The sequence below is a fragment of the Macaca fascicularis genome, chromosome 7 (assembly GCF_037993035.2).
Source record: "Macaca fascicularis isolate 582-1 chromosome 7, T2T-MFA8v1.1".
NCBI classification, from domain to species: Eukaryota; Metazoa; Chordata; class Mammalia; order Primates; family Cercopithecidae; genus Macaca; species Macaca fascicularis.
The window spans coordinates 140,944,167-140,961,433 of record NC_088381.1 but is presented as its reverse complement, the minus strand read 5'-3'; the positions used below and the strand labels follow the sequence as shown (position 1 = coordinate 140,961,433).

The 17,267-nt window shown below is 45.7% G+C and overlaps 1 protein-coding gene across 3 annotated transcripts in view; it reads right to left on the bottom strand.

The window, feature by feature from the left end:
• RBM25 (RNA binding motif protein 25) overlaps positions 1-11,754 on the bottom strand; it is a 70,823-nt gene extending 59,069 nt beyond the window's left edge. For 2 of the 3 annotated variants that reach the window (XM_005561707.5, XM_073997698.1), the window contains exon 1: positions 11,580-11,754. The gene's annotated coding sequence lies outside the window, so the exon portion shown is untranslated. Of the gene's footprint in view, positions 1-6,838; positions 7,026-11,579 lie in introns of all 3 variants that reach the window. The other variant, XM_065549019.2, reaches the window with a different exon arrangement.
• Between the last annotated feature and the right edge of the window lie 5,513 nt (positions 11,755-17,267).

Sequence of the window (17,267 nt, the reverse complement as noted above, 5' to 3'; positions counted from 1 at the left end):
CGGAGTCTCACTCTGTCGCCCGGGCTGGAGTACAGTGGCCGGATCTCAGCTCACTGCAACCTCCGCCTCCCGGGTTTACGTCATTCTCCTGCCTCAGCCTCCCGAGTAGCTGGGACTATAGGCGCCCGCCACCTCGCCCGGCTAGTTTTTTGTATTTTTTTAGTAGAGACGGGGTTTCACTGTGTTAGCCAGGATGGTCTCGATCTCCTGGCCTCGTGATCCGCCCGTCTCGGCCTCCCAAAGTGCTGGGATTACAGGCTTGAGCCACCGCGCCCGGCCTTTTTTTTTTTTTTTTTTTTTTAAGAAACAGGGTTGGGGAGGCGCGGTGGCTCACACCTGTAATCCCAACACTTTGAGAGGCCGACGCAGACAGATCACCTGAGGTTGGGAGTTTAGAACCAGCCTACCCAACGTGGAGAAACCCCATCTCCACTAAAAATACAAAATTAGCCAGGCATGGTGGCGCATGCCTCTAATCCCAGCTACACATGAGGCTTAGGCAGGAAAATCGCTGGAACCAGGGAGGTGGACGTTGCAGCGAGCCAAGATCACGCCATTGCACTCCAGCCTGGGCAACAAGAGCGAATCTCCATCTCAAAAAAACAAAAAACCAAATACTTCTCTCTACTATTTTGTCTTTTATGTTTTACAGAAACATAAAAAGAGAAAACACAAAAAGTGTAAGTCTCCCACTTCCTTGTCCCCAATCCCAACAGTTTGGTATCTACTGCTGTGCTCTTCTTAATACCTTTCTACAAACTAATAATTTTTATTTTTCTACAACCAATCACATTACGAGAATTTCTCCCTCATTATAAATGCCATCTCTTCATGTCAGTTCACAAAAGTTTTATTCCAAGCTGGGGACGGTGGCTCACGTCTGCAATCTCAACACTTCAGGAGGCCAAAGCAGGTGGATCACTTGAGGTCAGGAGTTCTACACCAGCCTGGCCAACATGGTGAAACCCCATCTCTACTAAAAATACAAAAATTAGCCAAGTGTGGTGGCACATGCCTGTAATCCCAGCTACTCAGGAGGCTGAGGCAAGAGAATCACTTGAACCCGGGGTGCGGAGTTTGCAGTGAGCTGAGATCGTGTCACTACACTCCAGCCTGGGCGACAGAGACTCTGTCTAAAAAATAAAAAAATAAAAATAAAGTCTTATTCCACTCTTTATAATGCAGTAAATTGGCCGGGCGCGGTGGCTCACGCCTATAATCCCAGCACTCTGGGAGGCCGAGGTAGGCGGATCACAAGGTCAAGAGATTGAGACTATCCTGGCCAACATGGCGAAACCCCGTCTCTACTAAAAATACAAAAATTAGGAGAGAGGGTGGCTGCAGTAGTGAGAGGCTGGTGCTGCAGCTCTTTCCCTGCAGTCCAGCCAAGTAAGCGTGCAAGCCTGGCGCTTCCTTCTCTTCAGGCAGAGAGCCTGGGATGTGGTAATGCCAGCCAGACTTTTCAGAGCTATGGTCAGATCTACTGTACATTGTCAAAACCACATCAGTGCCAAAGAACTGGTCATCTAATGTTGAAACCACTTAAGGAATTTGAAAATACAACATGCAGCACACTGACAATATGTCAAAACTTGGATTTGTTCCTTCCTGATAATACAGCTGGTGGTTTGAATAAGTCTCAGATTCTGTAAATGAACCAAAAAAAAAAAAAAAATCAAATACAAGCATGGTCTCTCCATTAAATGCTGCTCATTGCCAAGACGAAAAGGCGCACCTTCCAACCATGAAATCCTTTGGTACTCAGAAGAGAGTGACTCACAAACCAAATCTATTGGGTTCTAAATGGTTTATAAAAATATTAAAGAGGCATTTCTCATCTGTATCAATGGAAACATTTGTTCCAAAACAAGGCTTTCCACAATCAAGAGACCACTAAAGCATCCAGGACCAAGCAGCCATCCAGGACCAACCTTCCAGTTCTGCCTGTGAATGAGGTAAAGCTGGGGTGGCTGTGGCTCATATGCTTAGTGATCACTGCTCACACTAAACCAGTGTGCGCTGCACCCCAGCCTTACACCCAGCTTAAGAAACTGGCAGTCAACTAAGACTTCTCCATCAAGATCTTTGAAGCCTAATAAATAGCCAATGACATTCAAAAGCTTAATTTTTAAGAATTAATGATACATAGAAAAACAAAACATAGGCAATAAAAGATGAAAAAAATACAAAAATTAGCCAGGCGTATTGGCGCATGCCTGTAGTCCCAGCTACTTGGGAGGCTAAGGCAGGAGAATCAATTGAACCCAGGAGGCAGAGGCTGCAGTGAGCTGAGATCAAGCCACTGCACTCCAGCCTGGCAACAGAGGAAGACTGTCTCAAAAATAATAACATAATAACAATGCAGTAAATTATTATAATACGGACATATTTATTCAACCAACATTAACAGCTGGCTTGGCTCCACTTTCAGTTCTCACAAATAATGCTGAACGTTCCTGGAGATAACAGACATATAACTGTATGCATCTGTACAGGTAATTCTCTAATACAGGTCAGAACTATATGTATCTGATTAGCTGGGTGTGGTGGCAGGTGCCTGTAGTCCCAGCTACTTGGGAGGCTGAGGCAGGAGAATCGCTTGAATCTGGGAGGCGGAGGCTGCAGTGAGCCGAGATGGCACCATTGCACTCCAACCTGCGAAACAGAGCAAGACTCCATCTCAAAAAAAAAAAACTATTATGTATTCAAATTTTACCTCCAAAAGCATCCCTGAAAACTAGCATACAAATGTATACTCCCACACCAGAATATGTGTATGCCCTTTCCTCAAATCCTCATCAATGTTAGAATAGATCAGTGTCAAAATTATCATAATTTTATAAGTAAAATACACTCTTATTGCAATTTACATTTCCTTCATGACTAATGAAGTTCAGTATCTGTTTACCTATTTACTAGACATTTCTTTAAAAATAGAAAAGCATGACCTACATGCTCACCGCTCTACTTCCTCAGAATTCCTTTCACTTAAATTGGGATATCATATTCAATAAAACTAAACTTCAACTTCAGAAAACACAACATACTTAAAATATTTAGAAAACTTTATAGGTAAAAGAATCCCTAGGATGAATTTTTTTCTTAGATGGAGTCTTGCTCTGTCGCCCAGGCTGGAGTGCAGAGGCACCATCTGGGCTCACTGAAACCTCCGCCTGTCGGGTTCAAGCGATTCTCCTGCCTCAGCCTAGCTGGGATTACATGTGCACACCACCAGGTGCATGCTACCAAGCTCAGTTAATTTTTGTATTTTTAGTAGAGATGGGGTTTCACCATGTTTGGCCAGGCTGGTCTCAAACTCCTGGCCTCAAGTGATTGGCCTCGGCCTTCCAAAGTGCTCGGATTACAGGCATAAGCCACCGCGCCCAGCCCCTAGGAGGATTTAATATACTTGGCAAATGAGGTACTAGAAACTTTTTAAACAGTAGGTAGGTTATAAGTACATATTAACAAAGGAAAAACACAAGATTGCAAGACTGTAAATGTGTTGAGTTTTAAAATAAACTTTCTATAAAACTCTTTGACCAAAACCAAACTGGGGGTTGTACCTCTTTTTAAAACAGAAAGGACTACTGTCCTACTTACAGAAGCTCTTCTATGAACATTATAATAGCCTATTTCAGCGCTTTCTTAGGGTAGTTGGTTTTCATACCTGTTGAATAAACTGATTAATGAATAAAGCAGTAAACAAAACTCTGAGGACTTCAATAAACAAATTTATTATACTATCTCATGCCGCATACTATATCCTAGCAATGGCCCAGTGCCTAGCCTCACAATGGTTACAAGACTGGGCCATGAATTCATCTTTAGAACCGCTTTCCCTCCACTAGTATTAGATATAAATAATGCTTAATAAGCAAAACTCTCGGCCAGGGGCAGTGGCTCACACCTGGAATCCCAGCACTTTGGGAGGCCGAGGTGGGCAAATCACTGGAGGTCAGGAGTTGGAGACCAGCCTGGCCAACATGGTGAAACCCCATCTCCACGGAAAATACAAAAATTGGGCTGGGTGAGGTGGCTCACGCCTGTAATCCCAGCACTTTGGGAGGCCGAGGCGAGCAGATCACAAGGTCAGGAGTTCGAGGCCAGCCTGGCCAACACGGTGAAACCCTGTCTCTGTTAAAAATACAAAAATCAGGCCGGGCGCGGTGGCTCAAGCCTGTAATCCCAGCACTTTGGGAGGCCGAGGCGGGCAGATCACGAGGTCAGGAGATCGAGACCATCCTGGCTAACAGGGTGAAACCCCGTCTCTACTAAAAAATACAAAAAGCTAGCCGGGCGAGGTGGCGGGTGCCTGTAGTCTCAGCTACTCGGGAGGCTGAGGCAGGAGAATGGCGTGAACCCGGGAGGTGGAGCTTGCAGTGAGCTGAGATCCGGCCACTGCACTCCAGCCTGGGCGACAGAGCGAGACTCCGTCTCAAAAAAAAAACAAAAACAAAAATCAGCCAGGCGTGGTGGCAGGCGCCTGTAGTCCTAGCTACTCAGGAGGCTGAGGCAGGAGAATTGCTTAAACCTGGGAGGCGGAGGTTGCGGTGAGCTGAGACCACACCACTGCACTCCAGCCTGGGCGACAAAGCGAGACTCCATTCCAAAAAAAAAAAAATGGTCTCATGGAAATTCAGAAAACATTTCTCATCTTTGGTAAATACTAATCTCCACTTTAAGCAGCCTAAAAGGAGATTACCAACTACTTATTTCAACACAGGTTTATATGTTTTGCCATGTGAAACTCATTGAGAACTAATTTTTTTTTTTTTTTTTTTTTTTTGAGACGGAGTCTCGCTCTGTCACCCAGGCTGGAGTGTAGTGGCCGGATCTCAGCTCACTGCAAGCTCCGCCTCCCAGGTTCACGCCATTCTCCTGCCTCAGCCTCCTGAGTAGCTGGGACTACAGGCGCCCGCCACCTCGCCCGGCTAGTTTTTTTTGTATTTCTTAATAGAGACAAGGTTTCACCGTGTTAGCCAGGATGGTCTCGATCTCCTGACCTCGTGATCCGCCCGTCTCAGCCTCCCAAAGTGCTGGGATTACAGGCTTGAGCCACCGCGCCCGGCCTGAGAACTAATTTTTATAATCATAAGCAAAGCTTATCTGTTGTTACCTATACATGTTAAACAAAATAAATCATAATACATTGAAAGTTGGTATGTACTTTGCAGAAAAATAAATTAGGGAAGAGAGCTACAGAGTAGTTTATTTTAAATACAGTGATTAGGCTTCACCAAGAAGGTGAAGATTAGAACAAAGATTTAAAAGAGGCAGAGGCAGGAAGCCCTATTCATATCTGGGGGAAAGAGACTTCCAAGCAAAGGAAAAGACAAATACAAAGAGGCTGAAGCAGGAATGGTGTGTTTGAGGGAGGAACAGCAAGGCCAACAGTATGACTGGAGCAGAATAAATGAAGAAAATCAGAAATAAATACTGAGTGTTACGTGTAGTGTGTAGGGCACACTGTAAACATTTTAGTTTTAACTCTGAATGAGATGAAAATCATTTGAAGAGGTTTTTTTTTTTTTTGAGATGGAGTCTTGCTCTGTCGCTCAGGCTGGAGTGCAGTGGCCGGATCTCGGCTCACTGCAAGCTCCGCCTCCCGGGTTTCCGCCATTCTCCTGCCTCAGCCTTCTGAGTAGTTGGCGCCTGTACTGAAGAGTACAGGCGCCCGCCACCTCGCCCGGCTATTTTTTTGTATTTTTTAGTAGAGACGGGGTTTCACTGTGTTAGCCAGGATGGTCTGGATCTCCCGACCTCATGATCCACCCGTCTCGGCCTCCCAAAATGCTGGGATTACAGGCTTGAGTCACCGCGACCGGCCTTGAAGAGTTTTTGACTTGTCACATTTTAACATTATCACTGGCCACTGTGTTAAGTCTGGAAGGGAACAGGATAGAAGAAAGAGACTGGCACAATAATCCATATAAGAGACAGTAGCCTGGAGAGATGGTGGCCTGGAACAGGTGGTAGTGGTAAAAGCGTTATCAAGTTGTTGGATCCTGGATATATTTTGAAGGCAGCCAACAGGATTTGCTGAGGGATTATATAATATGTGGGATTTAAGAGAGAGAAATGCAGTTATCTTATGGCACTGAAATCATTTCTATAGTATTTTTTAAAATATTGAAAGTATCTCACTTTTAGAAGGTTCAAAGCACTTTTTCCTGCTAAGTATGAAACTTTATAGCTCATGATAATAACAACAGGAACCTGGGCCAGGTGCAGTGGCTCATGCCTGTAATCCCGGCACTTTGGGAAGCCAAGGCAGGCGGATCACTTGAGCTCAGGAGTTCAAGACCAGCCTGGGCAACATGGTGAAACCCCATCTCTACCAAAAATACAAAAAATTAGCCAGGTGTGGTAGCACGCACTATGGTCCCAGATACTCAGGAGGCTGAGATGGGAGAATCGCTTGAGCCCAGGAGGTGGAGGTTGCAATGAGCCGAGATCACACCACTGCACTCCAGCCTGGGCGACAGAGCAAGGCCTCCCAAAAATTAAATAAAATAACAGAAACCTATGATGGAAGTGTTTCCTATCTCTAGTGTGGCGGTGGTCACACAGGTATATGCATCTGTTGAAACTCACTGAAATTAAAACAGATGCATTTTATTGTGTGCAAATTTTATCTCAAGAAATTCGGTCCAAAAAGAAACCCTGAAGACTTATCTCTATTACTCAACATATGCATGCACTCAGTTTTTCTTTTTTTCACTTTTTTCTCTTTAAATCTTTCAGACTATTCTTTTTTCTGCACTCTTAAGAATACTGCAAGTATCCAAAATATAGTAAAATACTGCTAATAAGCATTCCCCTATTGTAGACTTACCCAGATAGAAACAAAATTATTTCTCCCAGGATAGATTATTTTAGACTAGCTCCATCAGTACACTATGTGCCAAATTTCTGAAATGCTAAGAATGAACTGAGATTCCTCTCAGCGAATATTCACATACAACTCACTCATTCATTCAATATCTACTTCCAGTTATGTGTCAGGTCTGCAGGAATTATTCCTAGGGAAAAAAAAAAAGTGTTTTATGCCCAAAGAAGAATGGGAAATGCTTAACAGAAAAACTACTTTTACAGCAAAGCTTTTCAGAAGTATGAAAATACTCAATTGTTTTGAAATCTCCAAAAAAGTTGATCTTTTTCTGACATTGCCACTTTGTTGTTTTACAATTTCAATGATTAAAGAGCAACACTCCTGTGCATGCTTATAGTTACAGCTACGCAGGAGGACCGCCTGAGCCCTGGAGTTCTGGGCTGCAGCACACTACCGATGAGGTGTTCATGCTAAGTTCATTCAGCAATAACATGGTGACCTCCTGGGATGAGAGAGAACCACCAGGTTGCCAACAGAGAAGGGCAAAACTCCCAAACTGATCAGTAGTGGGATTACGCCTGTGAATAGCCACTGCACTCCAGCCTAAGCAATACATGAAGAATCCATCTTTTTAAAAACAAAAGCAAGGCTGGGTGCAGTGGCTCATACCTGTAATCCTAGCACTTTGGGAGGACAAGGCAGGTGGATCCTTTGAGCCTGAGTTCCAGACCAGCCTGGGCAACGTGGTGAAATCCCATCTCTGCCAAAAATACAAAACACTAGCCAGGCATGGTGGCATGCACCTGTGGTCCCAGCTACTCAGGAGGCTAGGGTGGAAGGATTGCTTAAGCCTGAAATGCAGAAGTTGCAGTGAGCCGAGATCGTAGCACTGCACTCCAACCTGGGTGAGAGAGACCCCATCTCAAAAACCAAACCAAACAAAAAAGTAGCACTATCTACTACTATCTACAGAGAAAAATGAGTGCTTGTCTGAAACTGGGGTGGAACAGGGTGACTTGAAAACAGAAGAAGGAATCCTTTTGGGGTAATGGATGCATAACTTTGTATATTTACCAAAAATCACTGAATTGTGCATTTACAGGTGAATTTTCTGTCAATATAGGTCACATAGTTGCCTTTTTTTTTTTTTTTTTTTTTTGGGGGGGGGACGGAGTCTCGCTCTGCTACCCAGGCTGGAGTGCAGTGGCCGTATCGCAGCTCACTGCAAGCTCCGCCTCCCGGGTTTACGCCATTCTCCTGCCTCAGCCTCCTGAGTAGCTGGGACTACAGGCGCCCGCCACGTCGCCCAGCTAGTTTTTTTTGTATTTTTTTTAGTAGAGACGGGGGTTTCACCGTGTTAGCCAGGATGGTCTCGATTTCCTGACCTCGTGATCCGCCCGTCTCAGCCTCCCAAAGTGCTGGGATTACAGGCTTGAGCCACCGCGCCCGGCCCATAGTTGCCATTTTAAAAAAAGTATATTGGCCGAGTGCGATGCGCTCACACTTGTAATCCCAAAAATTTGGGAGGCCAAGGCACACAGATCACATGAGGTCAGAAGTTCCAAGACCAGCCTGGACAACATGGTCAAACTCCGTCGCTACTAAATATACAAAAATTAGCCAGGCATGGTGGCGGGTGCCTATAATTCCAGCTTCTATGGAGGATGAGGCAAAAGAATTGCTTGAACCCAGGAGGCAGAGGTTACAGTGAGGTGAGATCGCGCCACTACACTCCAGCCTGGGCGACAGAGCGAGACTCTCCACCTCCAAAAAAAAAAAAAAAAAAAAAAAAGTGGCCAGGCGCGGTGGCTCACGCCTGTAATCCCAGCACTTTGGGAGGCCGAGACGGGCAGATCATGAGGTCAAGAGATCGAGACCATCCTGGCTAACACGGTGAAACCCCGTCTCTACTAAAAATACAAAAATTAGCCGGGCACGGTGGCGGGCGCCTGTAGTCCCAGCTACACGGGAGGCTGAGGCAGGAGAATGGCGTGAACCTGGGAGGCGGAGCTTGCAGTGAGAGTGGAGATGGCGCCACTGCGCTCCAGCCTGGGCAACAGAGCAAGACTTCGTCTCAAGAAAAAAAAAAAAAAAAAAGTATACCAACTCAGAAAAATCGGCAAAATCTAAGAACTGTAGATTAGGTATTTTATCAATGTTAGTTTCCTTATTTTGATTGTTGTACTGTTGTTACATAAGACTAGTCCTAATTTTTAGGAAATACACTTAAGTATTTATGGGTTAGGGGGCATCACATCTGCAACTTACTAGCAAAACATTTCAGAAGAAACCTATGAAGAGAAGAGAAGGATAAAGCAAATTGGCAAAATGTTAACATTTGAGGAATCTGGTGAAAGATATCTGAGATTTCTTTTGTACTATTCTTGCAACTTTTTTTTGTAAATTTGAAATTATGTCTATATAAAAAGTTAAAAGCCAATACCAATAATTCTGGGTAGTGGAATTTTGTTCTTCCTTTAGTTTCAACAACTTTCAAATTTCAAAAAAAGGTAGAAAAGCTATTTAAGAAGAATCAAAAATCCCTTTTGTGAACGGCAGTGGTAGTGTTTGAAAAGTCAATCAAGAAATCTCTAAAGCAAGATGTTAAGATGCATATATGAGGCCGGGCGCGGTGGCTCACGCCTGTAATCCCAGCACTTTGGGAGGCCGAGGCGGGCGGATCACAAGGTCAGGAGATCGAGACCACGGTGAAACCCCGTCTCTACTAAAAATACAAAAAATTAGCCGGGCGCGGTGGCGGGCGCCTGTAGTCCCAGCTACTCAGGAGGCTGAGGCAGGAGAATGGCGTAAACCCAGGAGGCGGAGCTTGCAGTGAGCCGAGATCGCGCCACTGCACTCCAGCCTGGGCGACACAGCGAGACTCCGTCTCAAAAAAAAAAAAAAAAAAAAAAAAAAAAAAGATTCATATATGATTCCTTTGCTTCCAAAGCTATAAAATAATTTAATTTTTCACTAAATCATGTGTAAATAAGAAAACTAAACTGTTAATTTGTCTGTGGACAAAAACATAACTTGAAAATTCCAAATTCCTGTTAGGTCTGAAATAGTTAGCCAATGTTAACATGGACTAGTTTTACTTTAAAAATACATTCAGAAGGCCAAGCACGGTGGTTCGCGCCTGTAATCCCAGCACTTTGGAAGGCCAAGGCGGGCGGATCACGAGGTCAGGAAATCGAGACCATCCTGGCCAACATAGTGAAACCTCAGTCTCTATTAAAAATACAAAAATTAGCCAGGCGTCGGGGCGCGCGCCTGTAGTCCCAGTTACTCAGGAGGCTGAGGCAGGAGAATCGCTTGAACCCGCGAGGCGGAGGTTGCAGTGAGCCGAGATCGCGCCACTGCACTCCAGCCTGGGCAACATAGCAAGACTCTGTCTCAAAAAACAAACAAACAAACAAACAAACAAAAATTCAAGAATCAGGGTTGGACTCTTACATTTTATTGAAAATTCTTAAATAAAAAATTATGTCAATATAGATTTAAATGCTTACTATGTGTTACCTGGATATCGCACGAAGGATTTTACATAACGTTTTTCTCAATCTCCAACCCCAATAACGTATAGATATTACTATCAATTCATTTTACAGAGGAACAAAAACCAAAGCTTAAAAAGAAAAAAAAGAAAAACCAAGGCTTTAAGTTAAATGAATTAGAATAGTGTAAGATTCACGTGAATCATGAATAACTTACGACCAATTTAATCCCTTTAAAGTCCTCTGAACGTTTTTGGAAACGGCCTTTAAAAAAATTAAAAGCTCCAAAGACAATACAAAAATTGTTTATACATTACTGCCCACGGCCTAATACACAATACTTCACACTAATACAGCAGTAGGGTGCAACAGAGGTCCAATCTCTTCCCTTCTCTTGGCTCCACTCTGCCCAGTATCAAAATGGCATTTCCATGGCAATACAAATCCATATTACATAACTTCCGAAAAATCTTCACAGTCCTACGTCTATTCCGGAAAACTGTATTTAAAAGCATGATTGACGACCAAAGAAAAATGAGAAAGTAACATTTTAACGTGGAGCTTAGTAATCGCCTAGAATGAATGGCGATATACAGTTTACTGCACCCTCCAATGCTCAAAGGAGGCAGGATGGCAAAATTCATGACCATCTTAAGCAAGCCAGGAGTGCTAAAAAGGTAGGTATTAGCTCAATTCCAAGGGGGTGGGGCCCAGTTCGCTTGGTGGCGGGCTCTAGATGGCCAAAGAGGAAGGGAAAGATATCCGTTGGTGGCCAGCACCTCGCTAAAAAGGGTGGGTGGAGGCTAACATCAAGGCAACTGCTGGGGCCAGTGCCCCAGGCCCGAAAACCTACTGTGGGGCTCCCGTAAGCAAGGGGGCTCAGGGAAGGGCTCCCCAGGGGCAGACCGATCGTTTTGGGTCTAACGTGGAGCCCAGGAGGGGCAGAGACGATTCACTGCGCGGCGGAACGTGGAAGGGAAAGGGAAAGCGGGCGACAATGCAAGACGGAAAGCTCAAGTCATAGGTCTGGCCTCCACGGGCTCCAGCTGGGCCCACAGGTCTTCCAGGCCTTACAGAAGAGGAGAAACCAAGCCTCGTGCCGACCCCTCCCCCACCCCCGCCTCCGCGCCCCCCCCCTTATCTCTACCCCACCCTGGCGCTTTCGCAGCCACCCCGGCTTTTCCTCCTCCACCAGCTGAGGCACCCGGTCTCCCGGTTTCCACACGCGTTCAGGGACACAAACTCACCCGCCGCTGAAAAAACGGTACTGCCTTCGCGGCCTTCTAGAATCCAGGTGACCAGTGCGCTCCACTTGTTCAAGATTTCTGCCCGCCGCTCGCCAGGGAGACACGGGTCCGAAGCGCCTACTCTCACAGGCCGCAAATACAGCCGCGCTGCGCGGGGAGCTGCTGGAGGTCTTCCTCTTGCCCGGCGTGCACTGCGCCGGGGGCGTGGAGCGCGGAACCATAGAGAAGAACGTATATAGATCGTCTCCCCTGTTGACTCTGACTCACCAAGCCGAGACGAATAACCATAGAGAAGCAGCGTCTAGCAGCTACTAGAAAGGCCCGAACTGTAAATTATGACCCACACTGCCATGTTTGATTGGAGCCGACTGAATCTTACGACTACGGGACGCCATCTTGAGGTCATGATTCCGGCTGGGCACGGCGCGAGGAGTGTTAGAGGATTTCTCACTTTTCGTAGTTTTTCGGGGTGTAGAACCTTGCTTTGTGATTACTGGAGGTTCGAGGAACTGATAACTGGGCCCTATACGCAACCTCAGTGTTAAACCCCAAGTGTTGTTATAACAACTACTCGAGATCTAGAAGTAATTGGCAAAGGCTGTGGAGGTTTTTTGAAAAGCAAAAGCTTATGGGTAGTTGTAGGGCCGGAGGTGGCTAGAAGATGTTTGGAAAAACGTGAAAAGTCCTGTAATACTAGTTAACACAGCTTTCGTTCTGTAATCTAAACGTGCTGAAAGAACTTAGCTTAAGTTAATGAAAATGAATAAAATCAATCATAAATGATTACGTTATTCCAATTGTGGACCTTATAGGCAATATCTAGTTATACGCCTTTCTCAACTGCTTGCTTCTAGGAAGGTATAAAACGTATTCAGTATAAAGTTATTGCCTCCCTGAGTTCCTGGTGCTGTGCTAAGTGCTGGAAGTATGAAGGCAAATGGAAGTGACATTTGTTCCTGTCCTGCAGGAACTGTGAACCAGGTGAAATAGATGACAAACTCTGCCCATCCTAATATAAAATTGAAACATACCTACACACTTCCTGCCTGCCTCTCCTACTTAATTTTACTCTAAAGTACTCATAACCATCTATCATAACATACATTTTTCTAACTGATTTTATGGTCCGTCACTACCCCCACTAGAATGTGAATGTAAGCAATGCGTGGATTGCCGGTTTTGTGCAATAACAGGTCCCGGTACATAGCAAGCGCTCAATAAATATTCGTAGAGTGAAGGAAATGATTACCGGCCAGGCGCGGTGGCTCACGCCTGTAATCCCAGCACTTTGGGAGGCTGAGGCGGGTGGATCACCTGAGGTTAGGTGTTCGAGGCCAGCCTGGCCAACATGGCGAAACCCTGTCTCTACTGAAAATACAAATATAAGCAGGTGGTGGCAGGCCCCTGTAATCCCAGCTACTTGGGAAGCTGAGGCAGGAGAATCGCTTGAACCCGGGAGGCGGAAGTTGCAGTTAGCCGAGATGGCATCCTGCACTCCAGCCTGGGCAACAGCAAGACTCTGCCTCAAAAAAAAAAAAGAGAAAAGAAAAGAAAAGAAATGATTAACGGCCTGGCGCAGTGGCTCACGCCTGTAATCCCAGCACTTTGGGAGGCCGAGGCAGGCAGATCATGAGATCAGGAGTTCGAGACCAGACTGACCAACGTGGTGAAACCTGTCTCTACTAGGCCGAGACAGGTGGATCACGAGGTCAGGACATCGAGACCATCCTGACTAACACGGTGAAACCCCGTCTCTACTACAAAATACAAAAAACTAGCCGGGCGTGGTGGCGGGCGCCTGTAGTCCCAGCTACTCGGAGGCTGAGGCAGGAGAATGGCGTGAACCTGGGAGGCGGAGCTTGCAGTGAGCTGAGATCCGGCCACTGCACTCCAGCCTGGGCGACAGAGCGAGACTCCGTCTCAAAAAAAAAAAAAAAAAAAAAAAAGAAACCCGTCTCTACTAAAAATAGAAAAATTAGCTCGGCCTGGTGGCACGCTCCTGTAATCCCAGATACTCAGGAGGCTGAGGCAGGAGAATCCTTGAACCTGGGAGGCGGAGGTTGCAGTGAGCTGAGATCGTGCACTCCAGCCTGGGCAAGACAGCAAGACTCCGTCTCAAAATAAAAGAAATTATTAACATATGATGAGTACCAATAGAACACAAAATTTAGTGGGAATACAAATGAGAAAGTAGCACCACTACCATCTGCAAAATTTACATCCGTCTATATTTCTGCTTGCTAGGTTTCCTTTCCATTAACTAAGGTTAATAATACCTTTGGCCGGGCGTGATGACGAATAACTATAGTCCCAGTTACTTGGGAGACGAAATTAACTTATGTGTGTTTGTACTTTGTTCAGTAAAGTGCTATTCAAATGTATAGTTTTTTTTTTTTTTTGAGACGGAGTCTCGCTCTGCTGCCCAGGCTGGAATGCGGTGGCCGGATCTCAGCTCACTGCAAGCTCCGCCTCCCGGGTTCACGCCATTCTCCTGCCTCAGCCTCCCGAGTAGCTGGGACTACAGGCGCCGCCACCTCGCCCGGCTAGTTTTTTGTAGTTTTAAAATAGAGACGGGGTTTCACCGTGTCAGCCAGGATGGTCTCTATCTCCTGACCTCGTGATCCGCCCGTCTCGGCCTCCCAAAGTGCTGGGATTACAGGCGTGAGCCACCGCGCCCGGCCTCAAATGTATAGTTTTTATAGTGCTACTCTATAATGCTATTTATAGTTTGTAAATAAAAGGAGTTTGTGTCTTTTTTTTTTTTTTTTTTTTTTGTGAGGAGGTGTCTCTGTTTCCCAGGCTGGAGTGCAGTGACGTGATCTTGGCTCACTGCAATCTCTGCCTCCCGGGTTCAAGTGAGTCTTGTGCCTCAGCCTCCCCAGTAGCTGGGATTACAGGCATGTGTCACCGCACCTGGCAACTTTTGTATTTTTAGTAGAGACGGGGTTTCACTATGTTGGCCAGGTTGATCTCCAACTCCTGACCTCAGGTGATCTGCCTACCTGGACCTCCCAAAGCGCTGGGATCAAAGGTGTGAGCCACCATGCCCACCCAAGAGTTTGTGCCTATTTACAACAAAAGGCATAGACAGAAATCTTCTCAGATTACTCTGTGTCCCTTTTTATTATTAGAAACATTGTACATGAATTTGTGTTTACTGTGTAATAAAGGGAGCTCTCAGGCAACAATTTGCTAACTTTCCTACCTTAGACAATTTGTTGCTTATGTTCATGCAGCATCCATTCCCCTTGCCTTTAGTCATGACCCTCCACGTTTTTTAAAAGAAACCATCTTGGCCAGGGGTGGTGGCTCACGCCTGTAATCCCAGCACTTTGGGAGGCCGAGGCAGACGGATCATGAGGTCAAGAGATCAAGACCAGCCTGACCTGACCAACATGGTGAAATGCTGTCTCTACTAAAAATACAAAAATTAGCTGGGCGTGGTGATGTGCGCCTGTAGTCCCAGCTACTTGGGAGGCTGAGAATCGCTTCAACCTGGGAGGCAGAGGGTGCAGTGAGTGGAGATTGTGCCACTGCACTCCAGCCTGGGCAACAGAGCAAGACTCCGTCTAAAAAAAAAGAGGCCAGGCACGGTGGCTCACACCTGTAATCCCAACACTTCAAGAGGCTGAAGCAGGTGGATCACCTGAGGTCAGAAGTTCAAGACCAGCCTGGCCAACGTGGCGAAACCCTGTCTCTACTAAAAATAATAAAAATTAGCTGGGCGTGGTGGCAGGCACCTGTAATCCCAGCAGCTCAGGAGGCTGAGGCAGGAAAATCGCTTGAACCCAGCAGGCAGAGGTTGCAGTGAGTGGAGATTGCGCCATTGCACTCCACCTGGACAACGAGCAAAACTCGATCTAAAAAAAAAAAAAAAAAAGCCGGGCGCGGTGGCTCAAGCCTGTAATCCCAGCACTTTGGGAGGCCGAGACGGGCGGATCACGAGGTCGGGAGATCGAGACCATCCTGGTTAACACGGTGAAACCCCGTCTCTACTAAAAAATACAAAAAACTAGCCAGGCGAGGTGGCGGGCGCCTGTAGTCCCAGCTACTCGGGAGGCTGAGGCAGGAGAATGGCGTGAACCCGGGAGGCGGAGCTTGCAGTGAGCTGAGATCCGGCCACTGCACTCCAGCCTGGGCGACAGAGCGAGACTCCGTCTCAAAAAAAAAAAAAAAAAAAAAAAAAAAAAAAAAAAAAGAAACCATCCTTCCACTACTCCAGATCCATGTAGTTTGGATAGGAAGTCCCAACTCTAACCAGACCCTCTTAGGACACTGGAGTAAACTTATAGCCTAATCAAAACCTGATAATTTAGTCCCCCCTCCTTTTTTTTTTTTTTTTTTTGTACTAGCCGCTATTTAAAGCATCTTGCAAATATCAACTCCTTTAATCCTCATAACAACCCCCTGAAGTAAGAACTGTTGTGATACAAATGAAGAAACCAAGGTTTGCAAAAGTTAACCTATCAAAGGCTACAAAAATAGTAAGCAAGCCAGTCTGGTTCCTGAGTTCATGCTCTTGAACATTACACTGCTTCATCCTTTCAGGAATAATCCTAAAAAGAAGGGGAGGGGTCTCTGTATTTTTCATTTAAGTTGATTTTTTTTTTTTTCAATTTAAGCTTAGGAGGATTTAAGCTTGGAATAGAAGGGATGAAAATGAAGTCACAGAAGAAAGCAGAAGTAAGACAGAGTGAGAGATTTTTGACAATATCAGTTGAGAAAATGGTTCATTCATTCATTTTGTTTGTTTTTGGTTTGTTGTTGCTGTTATTATTTGAGATAGGGTCTCCCTTTGTTGTCCTGCCTGGAGTGCAGTGGCATAATCACGGCTCCCTGCAACCTCGACTTCCCAGGCTCCAGCAATTCTCCCACCTCAGCCTCCCAAAAGCCAGGATTACAGGCATGAGCCACTGTGCACGACTGCTTCAGCTACTCCTAAAGCCAGCTGTTCTAGGCTTCTCAGTATGTAACCCAACACATTACTTTTCCTAAATCAGTCTGAGTTGAGTTTTCTATTCCTTACACAGAAAGAACTCTAAATGATACACTTATATACCACTTGTAGAGAACAAGCCAAGCCATTCATTTGCAATGCCAATTATCCCCCTTCTATTTTTTTCTTACAAATCCTTACTGAGGAAACTGTAGATAATTAATTTGGGTATTACATTCTGTGTGCATTTGGACCCTATTCTTTTTCTTTTTCTTTTTTTTTTTGAGACAGTTTTGTTCTCATTGCCTAGGCTGGAATGCAATGGCATCCTCTCAGCTCACTGCAACCTCCGCCTCCTGGGAGGCGGAGTTCTCCTGCCTCCTGGCAGTTCTCCTGCCTCAGCCTCCCAAGTAGCGGGGATTACAAGCACACGCCACCATGCCCAGCTAATTTTGTATTTTTAGTAGAGGTGGGGTTTCTCCATGTTAGCCAGGCTGGTCTCCAACTCCCAGCCTCAGGTGATCCACCCGCCTCAGCCTCCCAAAATGCTGGGATTACAAGCATGAGTCACCACACCCGGCCTGGACCCTATTCTCATTGGCCACATCTGACCCAACTAAACAGCAGCATACCAGGAAAAAATGTTGTTTAGCTGGAGCTGAGCAGATCTTCTCAAAGATTGAAACTGGAGCCCAGCACAGTAGCACGCACCTGTAGCCTCAATCATGAGGAGGGAGGATTGCTTGTGTGTG